We start from the raw sequence: 13,004 nt of genomic DNA, 5'->3' as shown, positions 1-13,004 counted from the left end.
AAATTGAGTGATCCGCGATCGGCACAATTGTTCATTATTTACCGGTGAGGAGGAATGTCGGAAATGTGTTCGGGAATGTAGTTTTGATCCATTTTAATGCGAATGCATGTGGTTTTCTACGAAAATCTATTTCTGACGAGCTATTGCTGATGCTGCTATTTGCTTTCTGCACGAGAGCACAATACACGCTATTGCTGCTGCTGCTAGAAGCCGATGTTGTCCGAATGTGGGAAACGTGTTCGGGAATGAAGTTTTGATCCATTTTAATGCGAATGCATGTGGTTTTCTACGAAAATCTATTTCCGACGAGCTATTGCTGCTGCCGCCATTTGCTTTCTGCACAAGAGCACAATACACGCTATTGCTGCTGCTAGAAGCCGACGTTGTCCGTATATGCTAAATTGGATGAAAGAAGTGCTAATGGAACCTAACCTAACAGGCCTAACCTAACATAGTAGGCATACCTCGTCCCCGTGATGGTCCGTGGGGCTATCGTGAATTTTTAGTCTAACGTCAATGGTTTTTGGGGCTACCCGTCGATGGTTTGAGGGAAATAAAGAACAAAAGTAAGTACTCGTTAATGTAAGAAATATACATTATTTTCGTTACAAATTCATTATTTCACCTAAAGAAATGTTCCGCAATGCAGAATGTTACGTTAACTACATTAACGAGTACTTACTGTTGTTCCTTATTTCCCACAAACCATGCACGGGTAGCCCCAAAAACCATTGACGTTAGCCCAAAAACTCACGATAGCCCCACGGACCATCACGGGGACGAGGTATGCCTGCGTACTAGGTTAGGTTAGGCCTGTTAGGTTCGATTCCATTAGCACTCCTTTCGTTCAATTTAGCATCCGCGCATCCTGCAAACGTCATTTTCAAAACGTTGATGACGTTCAACTGATCAAATGTATTTAAACGTGTGACCAGTTACATAAACGTATGTTTGGAAACACTGGCCCGGATTACGTCATCACGCACAGGCTACATCCACCTGGAAGTAAATGGATGCAAGAGCTCTCGTGCAACGGTCACACATTTATATCGAAAAAAAGATGATTAACCTGCAAAATTGAATGAACGATGCGAGAAAACACTTCCCCGAACTTACACAACTATAAAGAAACTGCATTCGGTAAGTAATTTCTCCTGTAAATTTGACGAAATCCGTTTGTCCGATACGAGAAATTTACCGTTTCTTTTTGCAGTCATTCTACTCAAAGATTTGGTACACGATTTGGACATTTCTTATGTTTACATTGACAACATCGTTTCTATGAGTTGCAACATTACATGTTCATACAAATGTTTGTTATTCATCGACAGCAATAAAAAGAAAAACAACGGAAAAATGGAACATTCTGTTCAACGAAAAATTGCATTAGGAATTCTATTCGATACTTTCATTGAATGCTTCTACTCTTTGTAACATATTTGCAAAGCAATAACAATCCTGCATAAGTAATCATCAACATTTTGTTATGTAAGGTAATTATGATGATAAAAATTAATCCTTTCACATACGTAACTGTGAATTGTAGACATTTTCAAATGAGATTTTATCACAGTAGTAGTGACTTGATCCTGCATATATTTTTATACCAGAACTGTAGCTGCAGAATGTGAGAAAGGAAACATTCCCTCGAAAGATGTAATTGTGAGACACTGGTGTTTTTTTTTGTTTTTTTCAAGTGTATTGAAATTGGTTCAAATAAAGTGTGGGAGAGGAATTATGAGCCAGATATACTGCTAATAATATTGGCATAGTGTTCGAAGTGGAAATTCCTAGTGGGTCGAGGTGGGAGATTGTGTCATACTTGTATGGACCGTCATGGACACAGTGCAGTAGGTAGGGGGATGCTTTATGAACATTTTCTATTACCGTTTTAATCTCCGGGAAACGTCTCAAATTCGTTTATTTTCTTATTTTTCACATTGGTATTTACATATTCTGCATTGCTGAGGATTCGTGAAGGTGGGATTTGGCTTTTTTCACGCAAATAATCTCCATTTTCGACATATCGAGTAATTCTTGTTTGTTCGTTTTTGCTTGCGTTACACGCAATATGGCGGAGAAATCTTGAGTAGTGTTGTTGATCAGTGGTTGTGCAGTGTTGCAACCTTCATTGAAAAATACCTACTTTCATGTTACTGATTTTGTATTTTTTTCCAAGTTCGAAAACCCCACAAAACATGCACGGATAGCCCCACACACCATTCATAAATAGCCCCACGAACCATGCACGGCAAGGTTAGATTAGATTAGGCAAACATAGTTAAAATTGTTATTCAACATCAGAAAAATTCAAGATAATTCTGCAACGTTTACACAGTTACAAAACCGCACTGCGCGGATGTTACGTCATCAAACGCACGCAAGATTTGGTTCATGTAGTAGAAGGACATAGACGCAACAGCTTTCATGCATCGGAGAGACATTAATCTTGAAAAATACATGATTTACCGGCCAAATAAATTAAACGATGGGAGAAAAACACTTCCACGACCTTTGAAAAATCTACGGAAAGTCAGTTCGGTAAGTACTTTCTCCTGTAAATTTGAAGAAATACGTTTCTCGGAGATTAAAACTTTACTGCACTGGACATATTTCAAATTTTGATACAGACAATAAAAATTTCAAAATTCTTTTAAAATGAATAACATGGTAATTTTTAACACAAAATTGAGAATAAAATTACATGTAGGTAGATGTACGTTTCCAAACTATATTAGCGGGCCCCCGTGGCAAAGTGGTTAGCACAATGTGCTATGATGCCAGGGATCCCGGGTTTGAATCCTGGCCTGGATGTTTGTGAGTGTCCATTCATCAATTTCATCATATCATCACTCATCCTCATCTTCAAAAATTAGCCAAAAGTGGCACAAGAAGCGAAGTAAAATAAAGAAATTCAATCAATCAAACCAAACTATATTAGCTAAACTTGAAACAACAGTGAATGTCTACTTTTCAATTACATCCCTTGGCATCTTGAAAAAGATATGCATCTGTTGCTTTACCATTTTGTGGAATATCTGGCATAGGAGGGATAGCAATTATATCATCAAATGGCCAACAGCCTGCAATGGTCACCTATGCTTTTGCAATCCATGACTATGACTTCCCATTCATTCTTATTAAATTGACTCTACACTATGCACACATAGTGGACTCTTTTTTAATTTAAATTCCAAGGGGGGACAAAAAAATTGAATTAACAAAAACATGTATAATTAAAGATGTTTTCAAGGTGTGTAACATTCCTTGGGCTGCCATGGAATGTCAACAATAAAAAACACCGATTTCCATATTATCAACTGATGGTTCCTGATTCCAACAAATCCAAGACAGAGCCACAGTTATCATCACTGACTACATTCTAGTCAGAGTCTTTGCTGATACGTCTGTTACATTTTCCGGTACTTTAGTATTATATGGTCTACCTCATTTCACCTAACCTAACATAAATTGTATGATTTATATATTGTAAACTTGCAAGTACAGTGTTCCTATATGTCCATAAGTGTTTCTTTTGCTTTCCCAGAAAACAGACGGTTTGGAATGAGGTAGTCCATATAATACTAAGGTACCCATTTTCCCACTAACCTAGAAGTTATGTATCATGTCTTATTTTGAGCATTGTGTGTGTGCAAGGTCAAATGTTTTCCATCCAAACAAAAAATTAGAATTTTATTTTTTTCAAGAATTTGGGGAAAACTGTCTTTTTATGAGTTGTTATGTACGTAGCCGACTTCAAACATTGGGGTAGCAATAATACACAGGCAGCAGTATGCTGACATCTAAAATATGGCATCTCTAATAATAGAAGCCCTGTATCAAAATTACTCGCACATAGTATATCATAATTATCACATTGACTAAACTGAATGGAATACTTAAGTGACATGAATGTGCTCATAGAATGTCAGTTGCATATAGTATACTGTTCCTCAGTTTGCGGTATGTATTACACTAAAAAATGACCAGAAGAGCTGGATCGTTCATGTTTTTTCTACATGAAGTGCCATCTACTTTTTATTCACGTGTCCCTGAAATCTACAGACAAAATATTGTGGATAATTTGTGGTAACTTTGCAGATCACACTGAAGGTTTCAAATGGGAAGTATTATGCAGACATGTATTTTCACGTTGGTTAATACAGTTTAATAAAGAGAGAGAAGGAAGAAATACAGAGTGTGACAAACTTCGGAATTATTTCCATTGATGGAATACCAAACTTGACCCACTGTAGCTAGTTATTTATTCACATAAAATCAAACTAGGCAAGGGAGCTATATCTAGCAAGTGTAATCCATTTTATCTAGATGCACATATACATTACCAATACACTTGTGTGTGGTATATATTTACTGATCTGTTTATTAGCTGTATTTTGATGCAACATTATATTTCTTTCATTATTTCTAGTTACATTTTGGGTATTCATATTGGTGCCTTCTGCTTTGTTTATAATGTGCTATCCAATCAAATTTTGATGCTTGAATTTTTTTTGGGGGGGCATTAATCTTAATGTGTAAACCAAAGAATCTGAGAAGTATATTTTACCAAATCTTGTGTGTCATATAATGAAATATACCAGTAATAGAAACAAGATTCACACACAAAAAGAAAATTCAAGTGAACTACACATTTCCGATTTGTTGAAATTACAACATATTGTTTCTTGTGATGTGGAGAGAGTGTTTTCAGAGCAGGCGCGGTTGGCCCTATAGCGCACAGGATCAGTGAACCCCCAGTAATATACGATAATCACCTCGAGAATGAACAATGTCTTTAAATTTTCACATTATTTCGCTAAAAATTCTACACAATAAGTCATGTATTTGTGCCCGTAACACGGCGAACTCTCTTGCTGAGAAGAAGAAACCGCGAATCGGCCGCCCTGATACAGACCCTCAGTTGAACCCCCACAGGACAGCTCGTGCCATTGTGAAAGCTTCGTGCGGGAGCAGAAGCGCGAGGAGGGTATAGGACAAAATACATGGGAGATGAGATTTGCAGAACCTATGTTCAACCCAACGGTCATGCGCAGTTCGTTCTCTCGCAGAAGGCGCGGGACAAGGCTCGCTGCTTCCTCCCTTCCAGTGTTGCTGCGTGCGGTTCAAGTTTGAAGCGCACACATTACATATTCAATCTTCTCTTGTATCATTTTTGCACCGAACTTCTTGGAATAAATGCAAGATTGTGTCAGAGATGGATGAGTGGAAACAAATAGAAGCTGGAATTAGATGCGATGAATTAAAATAAAGGAGATACATTACCAAAATACCTTGTGCATGCATTCAGAGGTTTTTCCTTAAAGGTGGAAACACTTCGGGTTCGCGAAAGAAAGAATGGCGCGAAGACGTGACTCGCTGTCGCTCGGTGTCAAAGTCTCAAGTTTTTTAGTTTTTGAAGTGCTTGGATACTTGTTGGAAAGTATTGAGTGATGCTGCGAGTGAAACGAGGGATGGACTTTACCTAGGTTATGTCATTTGATGCAGTGTAGGCGTTGCTGTCCACGCAGGTAAGAAATGACCGATAGAAATGCACATAATTAACGTAAACAAACTTCCTTGTCCACTGAAAAAAAGCGTGTGCTGGTCGACCAGCCCCAAATTTGAACAAACCTGTCGCGTATAAATGAAAGGGTCTCAGGTTCGATTTCTAGTATGCGCATGCCATTAGTTGCCATTTCCCTTTAACAAATGTAGGACCAGTTCTGATTAGTCAGCATGGACGTCCGGAAGGGGAAAAGGGGGCCGCCCCCCCATGGAAATTGAATGTAAACCAAAAATTATATATTACACGCATATAATTTAATTTCAGTCACAGTAATTTTTGGTAATTATTATAAAAGCGTTGCAGTAACTTTAGACTGAAGGAGTGTTTTTTGCTCCTCGTGGGGAAAAAATATATTACTTGCCCCTACTTGAGGATGTCCATGATATTCCAACAAAACTCAACTTTTTTCATAAAGGCACAATTTATTGTAGTTTCAGCCCTAAATTTATTCGCACACCCCTACAACAAAACCTTATACTCCCAGATAAAAAGAATTCTTGACAAAGCTTTTAAACCCTCCCCCATCCTTTTGTTGGGCGAAGGAAGTATATTTTGCGGAAAGTGAATATATGTCACATCACTTCAGTGAACCCCCGGGTAAATAATGCACGAGCCGCGCCTGTTTCAGAGTATAAAAGTATTCTCGTGGATAACATGCATAAGTTTACTTTTGGGCATCTGAAACAATGTGTAGTTATTAAGTGCAATACTAACCTTTCATGCTGAGTAGAATGAGAGACAGCTGGTGAAATTCCACCTTCTGCTAATCGTGACGTTCAGTGAAGTCAGAAATAGTTAGTGGACTTATGATAGACAGACCTGGAAAACCGGGAAAAGTCAGGGAATTTGAGAGGTCAAAAAAAGTCAGGCAATTTTCTATTCATTGAAGTTTTTTTTTTTTTTGCGATGGAACGAATGTGCTAGGCGTTTGCTTTGAAAGATGTCGTTGTGAAGCACTGCATGGGAACAGGACATCTTGTTGCTATATCTTGACCTCAACTTTTAGGCCCCTTTTATGCACAACACTACCATGGCACCAGAAACCAGTGATGGCAGGAGAAGAGGGGGGTGGGGGCGAGAAATTTCCGGAGGTGCAGAAAAAATTATAAGTGTCTAAATATTACGTGAAAAATTCATTGATTTATAATTTGTTCTTTTCTGCATGGGAGTAGTAACGGGGCAGAACTGTCAACAGATGTAGTGGATTGTGGGGGGGGGGGGCACCGTCCGATAGTTGTAGTACGGCATTTTGTCGGACATTCTGAAGGTACATGGAAACAAATAAGGGTGCTATGCAACCCTGTAATTTGTAAAATGTCGTGGTACAGCATGGACATTTTAGACTCCATTGATGCATACGATTTTTGTCAGATATCGCAGTCCGTTTGATGTTGACCTTCAACAAAATATCTCACTACAACATGCAGCAAAAATTGCATGCATGGCACTCTTGTGGAATTGATTTTTGTTGGATGTCTTCGGAGTGCAACATCTGACAAAAATCGCATGCATAAACAGAGCCTTCTATATCCGAGTTTGTCTGGTGTGGTTCCACATTTCATTGAACAAACGTTTTGGGTTTGTTTGTGCATGCAATTTTTGTCGAACGTAGCAGTTTGATATTTATCATTCTGCGACATCCAACTAAAATGGCATGCATTGCTCTTTTGTGAAACAGATGTATCTTGGATATTCCAGTATGACATTTTTTGTCGTTTACGATGTTTGTCTGATTAAACATCCAATGAAATTTGCATGAATAAACTGAGCCTTATTAGTTTGCTGCACCACTGTAAATATCCTGCTGGAATTTTATTACTCTTCTGTCTCATTTAACCTTATTTAATGTAGCAATGCATGCGAAGGTTTTCTTTCGTCATCTAGGTGTAATACTGGTTTTGCACAAGATAACGTACATTTACAATGACACTGCACTATTCTTCGATATCAAGAAGAAACCAGCAAATCGGGATATATGTTGAATAATATCACAAAAAGTGAAACAGAAACCTGTATTGGTAAATGTTACACAAAGTTGACAATTGCATACTCCCAACCTCAACACTCCCATTGCAATTCATGACCCCCTCTGTCCTGTCTGTTTAAACTTGTGAGAGATGGTTATTAATCTGTCACTGAGTGAAGTTAATGTCCAATGTTATGAAATAAAATACAAATAATAAATTCATAAATATTTTAATATAATTTCTCGAATCATTTCTCTGTTAGCCCTGCTAAAATTTCACTTTTCATCTACTGATTTATACAAGGGTCATCCAGAAATAAGTTCCAATTAGTAGGGACCTTGATTTTTCTCATACACGATAACAGTGACAAATGTTATTTGCTGCGAAGTAGTGTTTATGAATGTGCAGTGATGTCTGGACACATTTTCACCCTTTCAAAGTAGTGAAATAACTCAAATGTGAATTGTTAGTATTTCTCACGAATTAAAAAAAAATTGCTTTAACATTGAAAATTACCGCAAAATCCAACATTCTTGTCTTTTTAAGGCTTATCAAATAAAATATGCCATATTTGTGCACATAGAATGTGCAAGTTTTCTAACATTTTATCCAAGAGAAAAGTATAATGCATGTTATACATGGAATAATTCCGACAGCCACATTAAATCACATATTTCCCATGATTTTTTCAACTTCTATCAGAACAATTTGCATCACAGAGCAAAGTGGCGGGGTTCTGACAGGAGATCGAGTGTGTATCTACCGTAACATGCAGCTGCATCATCAGTATTTGTCGCGAGAAGTGGTGCAATTTTAGCGAAGATAGAGTGCTCACTGACCTACAATTTAAAATAATAGTTTAAAAAGCACAATGGAAGTATAAGTTTTGGTATATTTTGCAGAAAAATGTTCTAAATTAAAAATGCGAATTTTGAGAAACTTAGCAATAAAAAAGTGAGAAACTTAGCAATAAAAAAGTAAAAAAAGATAATGTCAATATATTGGTATCTATCATGTGAGATTGATTTAAAATTTTTGGGTGCGTCACCATTTTGCACCCTTCAGTATATAGGGGGGGAAATCCCCTTACCTTACAATTAAAAAGAGGTATGGAAAGTAACTCCCAAGGTATCAAATTCAAAACAGTAGTTTAAAAATACCATGCATTTTAGGTATATTTTCCAGAAAATGCGCTAAAATGAGAGTGTTAATTTTGGGAAAAATAACATCGCATAGTAAAAGAAATAAAAAAGAATAGCACCAAAGATAACGAAAAATCTAAGTCCCTACCTATTAGGCATAAATAAAGAAGAATATCAGTAGTAATTTATTGCATTACTTAGAGTGAGTCGTAACCTACCGTTGTTCTGGCAGTTGTCGTAGGATGACACTACATTTTGTATGCCATGCCATATGTGTTTCACAGCAAAGACTGGAACTATTTATACTACAGTGTAACTGTCAAAACCTTGTCCTGCCAGAAACCTATTCAGCTGAACAAAAAGATGAAAGTCTGTACATGCAAAGCCGGGACTGTGGTCCATCTCGTGATGTGATGCAAGAGAGCCCATATGTTCTCAGCTGTATGGGGTCATGCACATTGGATTGGCCTTCCATGAATTGTCTGCACCATCGTCTGACCATACTATCATTCACGACATCCAGCCTGTACATCTCGCACAATTGCTGGTGGCTGTATGCCGGATTCTGAGCGTGCAACAACCTGATTACCACACGTACCTATGAAACTTTGAAAAAATCATTAAACAAGCAGAACTGTTACCGCAATGTGTATTTCATTGTCTTTTTCCTATGAAACTTTGAAAAAATACTTAAACAAGCAGAACCGTTACCGCAATTTGCATTTCATCGAACAAATGCCACATTTTATATAATGGTATTGTTGTTAGTGTCACATGTTGGGTGTTTTAAATTGCTTTGTGTGTTTCTATGTTTGTGCCAACATCATTACAACCTATGAAACTAGGGTTTAGAGGTACACATTCTTGGTAAAGCATATGCATTTTTTCAGCTATTTCGTCAGTTCATCCTCAAAAGTGACTTAAAATTAAGATAAAGATACAAATTATTTCTGTAAACACTTTTACGTATGTATTGTATAGCTTATCATAAGAGAAAATAATGCACTTTTGTGCAGGACCAATCACTGAGTATTCTGTAGTGATGTACCATAAGCAAGTTGTGCATAATTTTTGCCATGAAGAGAGATTTCATTCATTCACATTAAAAGAAGAGTTTTTTACTTGGCATGTGAAATGCACATAAAACACACACGATACATAAGAAATGCATAAATGTATAAACATAATGTAAAATACACAAAATAAAGTATTGAATCAACAGATTTTAAAGTTCTTCAAAAAACTATAACAATCCAGATATTACAATCCTTCATAATCAAATTACATTAGATTAGACATTTCCATTCACCAGATCATATGGTGTACAAATTGTGCAATGATACTAAATACACTCTGTAAAAAAAAATTAGCATCACTGTATTCTAATTACGGATGTTGTCAATTTTGAGTTTCGCATGCTTGCATCTTTCCTCCACAACTTGAAATCAATTGATTGACGCATTGTTCTGGTATCACTGCGTAGTGTGGTGTTATTCTTTTGTTGATTTAGTGTTTGGAGTGTCTGCTAGAGGGTGTTGCAATCAGTTGCTGCTGCAAGGCTTTGTAATCAATTGTCAGGAATCTGTAAAACGATTGTTAGTAGTGCAACTTGTGACGTGTTTTATGTTGCAACTACATGTTCATTATTGACAGATTGGATACGTTATCATATTTGTGAAGTGTTCTGGTGGTGTGTAGTGTATTTGAGTGTGTTTTCTCGAGAAAAAAAATGGGCAGAAAGTGTGACATTTCACCACATAAGCAAGGAATGGTTCTCGCTTTGCATATGGATGGTCATTCTCAGAGAAATTGGTCGACAACTTCACATGCATCAATCCACAGTTAGCCGATGCCTGCAAAAGCAACAAGAACATGGAAAATCATCACTGAGAAGTCACTGTGGCAGAAAGAAAAGACCACCTCGACTGGATCGTATGATAAAGGACATGGCACTGAAGAACAAAGGAATGAGTTCACGCCAAATTGCACATAAACTTCAAAATGAGGTGGGAGTTAATCTTACTCATGCTACTGTAGTATCCCGACTTACGAAACAGGGTGTTTCTAAACACGTCCCACATAAAAAAACCAGACTAACTGACGCACATGCAAAAGCTAGACGTGAGTTTGTCACACGTTATGGTGCATGGAATGATACAGATTGGGAACATGTGATATTTTCTGATGGAAAACGATTTAAATTGCTGGGGAATGACAGCTCAGTTAAACTGTGGATGCGGAAGGGAGAAGAACTTGCAAAAATCTTGTAGTTGAAAAGTTTTGTGGCAGTGTTATGATTTGGGCATGTTTCTCTGCAAAAGGGATTGGCAGGATGCATATTTGCACATGGACCATTAAGGCTGATCAATATCTGGAAATCCTGAATCGGAAAGTTCTACAAACTGCAGGAGATCATTTTTCTGGACAGAATTTGGACTACTACATTTTTCAAGACGATAATGCAACTTGTCACCGTGCTCAGGTGGTGAATAACTGGTTTCATGATATAAATATTGAAAGACTTTGGTGGCCGCCCAACTCTCCAGACATGAATCCTATAGAAAACCTGTGGGCTATGATGCGCAAAAAACTTGGTAATCAGACGTACAGGTCAAAAGAGGAAATTATGGCAGCAATTGTACATGTTTGGAATGAAATTGAGAACGAATATTGTCAAAATCTCATTCATAGCATGCCTAGAAGGTTGGAAGCACTTCGGAAGGGCAGGGGTGGCCACACTAAGTACTAGTCAATGTATTTACTTACTATCATTTCAAATTGACATATCATGATGCATTTAAAACCTTTGTTCAATTTTGTTACTTGTAAAAATTGTCTTTGTGCGAAAACGTTCCACAAGCTATATTTGCAATAATTTTGTTATTAGTTCTGTCAAGTGCATTATGTACGTAACTATGACTTAAATAATAAAAATATATTGTACAGATATAGTGTTTTATATAATTGTTAGGAAAACAAATCGACAAGTCGAATTAAATCAATGAAACAACGGATAATTCACGAGCGAAATGCTGACGACCAAAAGTAATGAAGTGATGCTAATTTTTTTTTACAGAGTGTATCTAAACTTCTAAATTACACTATACATAATGTATAGTGTAATTTTGAACCAAAATGAGTATGGTGCAAAGTGCAGATCATGCTTCAAATTATCCTTTGCATGTTGCCACCATATTTTTTTCCCTGTTATTTGGCTAGGTTAGAATTTTTTACTCTAGTAATTTGCATTTCAGTCTTAATCTTGGTTTCAATAAAGGTTTATTTTTAAATTTGTGGCTTCTACTTGTCATGTTGATTTGATAATCTTTTCACATGTGCATGCCAACAATGGTGATGTGGTGTGTTTGATATTATTTTGGGGTAGGATAAGGATTTTTATCTGCGCTGATTAGGTTTTTTTCCCTTCCATCCATGTACTCAACAATACCTTGAGAATGCTGATTTTAAAGAAGAAGAGCAGTGCATTATTTCCCGAGTTCTTTGTTGACTATCCAGATATTTTTTTGTTTTAGACCCACTTTAGACAAAATCATTTTTCATAGCATTAGTGCCATGTAATGTGAAGCAATTTTATACCATTTTCATTACGTAGCATATTTCACAGATAGAATTATTAATTTTCTTACCATGTCATGTAACCAATTAGAAGTGAGCTCAGCATCACCAATGCAATGCAATGCAAAGTAATGGTAGCCGAGTGCGATGTATACAGTATATCACTTCACATTTTTTTTTTTAAACCAATAACCATTTAACCAAGAGGAAAAATGTTTCCAATAGAGAACTGCATGGAATCACTTACGCTCGTTTGAGTCTTCCACCCTTGAGCGTATACAATGGAATATCATTTTAATGTGACAATAATCGTAGACACATATGTGTAAAATATTCACCATGGTAGTTTCAGCCCATGATCATCTGTTTCTTTTTCATATATCACTGTGTATTGGTAAGATAGACTGAAGTACATTTTAACATGGAGATCATGACTATGTTCACTTAAGTTTCAATTTCACTGTCTCTTTCACTTCATGATCCAGTGGTGGGGAGGTGATCCATGACTCACCTTACCTTTGTAAAGAAAAGGGGGGAGAGCTTGAAGTACTCACCTTTATAATTGGTTAGAAATTTCACCATGGTCAGAAATACAAATGTTGGTAGAATTTATGAATAAAAAATCTGGTCTTATGTTGAATACATTACTCAAAGTTAAATTATACTATTTTGGTGTCCTCTTCTTACCATACTTACATAAATTCTGTTTTGGTATCATGGAGAAAAAATTGTAGCCTCTTGTAGAGGCAA

At 36.8% G+C, this 13,004-nt stretch overlaps 1 protein-coding gene across 3 annotated transcripts in view; it reads left to right on the top strand.

The window, feature by feature from the left end:
- The window catches only part of LOC145984188 (uncharacterized), an 81,604-nt gene that overhangs the window by 1,393 nt on the left and 67,207 nt on the right, over nt 1-13,004 (top strand). The gene's annotated exons all lie outside the window — the stretch shown is intronic.

This window comes from Lepisma saccharinum, chromosome 2 (assembly GCF_977018435.1).
Source record: "Lepisma saccharinum chromosome 2, izLepSacc3.1, whole genome shotgun sequence".
Lineage (NCBI taxonomy): Eukaryota > Metazoa > Arthropoda > Insecta > Zygentoma > Lepismatidae > Lepisma > Lepisma saccharinum.
The sequence above is the reverse complement of the archived record's forward strand: the minus strand, read 5'-3'. Positions and strand labels throughout refer to the sequence as shown.